General features: G+C 55.7%; 1 protein-coding gene across 1 annotated transcript in view; it reads left to right on the top strand.

The window, feature by feature from the left end:
• Nucleotides 1–2,009, top strand: part of ADAMTS8 (ADAM metallopeptidase with thrombospondin type 1 motif, 8) — a 34,053-nt gene that overhangs the window by 6,121 nt on the left and 25,923 nt on the right. The window lies entirely within an intron of this gene.

Raw genomic sequence — 2,009 nt, 5'->3', positions numbered from 1 at the left:
GCTCCCACATGCTCTGCCAGCCCCGCAGAAACACCAGCCCCAGGCAAGGTTTGGCGGCCGCGTGTCCAACAAGGGATCAAGAAGCTGGAACCCCAGAAATTCTCGGGGTGCTCCGTCCTGTGCTGGGAGGAGCTGGGAGCTCTGCTCTTGCTCCTGAGGAGGCTCCTATGGGCTACGAGAAATTCCAGCTACTGTTTGCAGAGCGAGCTGCTAATGAAAACCAGCAGCGCCTCCCAGCTCAGATGCGAGCGCGTCCTCCCGGGATCAAAGCTGCAGCTCCCGGAGCGGAAAGCCGGGAATAAATCGCATCCTGCGGGACAGACGTGGCCCCGGGTCCCCTGCAGCCCCCCCTGCCCCCCTGCAGGGCAGGGCCCCCCCCTCGCCTCGCCCTGGTGAGATGCAAACACCTTCGGTGGGGTTTGGGGGCGGAGGGTCTGGGCTGAGTTTTGGCTCCTGGTCCTGCCTCTGCACTTTGCTACACGAGCTGTGTTTTCTGCCCAGCCCCGTGGAGCTGCAGCTCCTTGGCTCTGCTGAGAACCACACCGAGCCTGGGCTGGCTTTTTCCTTATTATTTTTTTAAATTAATATTATTATTTCCTCCCCTCCTACGGTCAAAACCACACTTTAAAAAGACCAAGTAACCGGAGCCTCGGACCCAGGGCAGCGCTGCTATTTAGAGCCAGGGCTGTGTGTTTACTATATAGGTAGGGATGTGGCTTTTAAGTGGAGATAATAATAGAGAGGCAGATGTAAATACATCCTCAAGTAAAGGGAGAGCAGCCTTTCAGCCTGCACCTCAGTTCTCAACCCGTGGCCAGACTCTGGTTCCTCAGGAATTCCGGGGTGCCAAAGGCTGCTTTAGGCTTTGGATCTCTTTAGGATTAGGCAAAAGGGGGGTGGAAAGCAAAAAGCCCACAATGTGGAGGAGCTGGTGGTTGGGCTTGTACCCACAGCAAGGCTGAAGGAGCACAGTCCTGGTCCTGAGTGAGTGCTGCTCCCTGGAAAAGGTTTAGAAAACCAGGAGAAGGAGCAGGACAGGACCCACCACCCCCAGACTGCAGCAAGGACATCCCAGGGTATCTCAGTGCTGCACAAAGGGCACTCCAGAGGCCAGGAATCTCATGAACTAATGGGGAAGGAGGGCTCCAGAGGAAAGAAGGACTAATATATCAGGAGTCATTTCCCTTTCTCCATTACAGGTTGTTCCCTGGTGCTGAGCAGGTTCCCAGTCAGGGACAGCATCTTCCTGCCTGTCTCCTGGTGTTTGGCACCACTGAGAGCAGGACAGCAGCTACCTGGTTTTACAGACAGAGACTTCTCAGCTCCTGTAGGATTTCCACTCACCACAAGGGAATGGGGATGGGGAGAAAAATTCAGTCTGAAAGGGGGAGATTTGGGTCTTAAATGAAGCAGCACATCAGAACACACACACCCTCCCGAAAAAGAAATATAATAAAGGAGAGGCAGGAGGAGCTGTCTGCATTGTTTTATTCTCATAGGTATTTTCCACGTCTGATTTAGCCCGTTGCCTCCTTGCAGCTGGAGGAAACCCCATGTGGCCCCAGCTGTTCCAGGGCATGGAAACCTCCTTTATCTGTGTCACTGCTGGAGCCCAAAGCCCTCCCTGTCCCCGGCCAGGCCAAGGACATGGGAACCGTGGAGTGAAACCTCCCCAGGCACCTTCTGCCTTGCAGGCTGGAACGAGATGCTCCCCAGCTGGCAGGGCCTGGGGCTTTCCAGCAGCGCTGGGGAAAACGGGGAGAAAACCCACCCTCCTGGGGCAAATCCTGGGCTGGGGGCAGAGCTGGGAGCCAGAGCCCCCCCCGGGGGGCGAGAGCATCTCCCCGAGCAGGGGCAGGAGTTGGGCTGAAGGGGTTAATGCTGGGAGAGTAACAGGCTGGAGTTGACACTTGGAGGCAGGCGGGGCTCCCGGCGCCTGATTGGCCTCAAATCGCATCCAAAAGCGGGTTGGTTTGGATTTATTATTTTTTTTTTTTAAGGCTTTTTTT

This window comes from Chaetura pelagica, unplaced genomic scaffold (genome assembly GCF_000747805.2).
Source record: "Chaetura pelagica isolate M959 unplaced genomic scaffold, ChaPel_1.0 scaffold38, whole genome shotgun sequence".
Lineage (NCBI taxonomy): Eukaryota > Metazoa > Chordata > Aves > Apodiformes > Apodidae > Chaetura > Chaetura pelagica.
The sequence above is the reverse complement of the archived record's forward strand: the minus strand, read 5'-3'. Positions and strand labels throughout refer to the sequence as shown.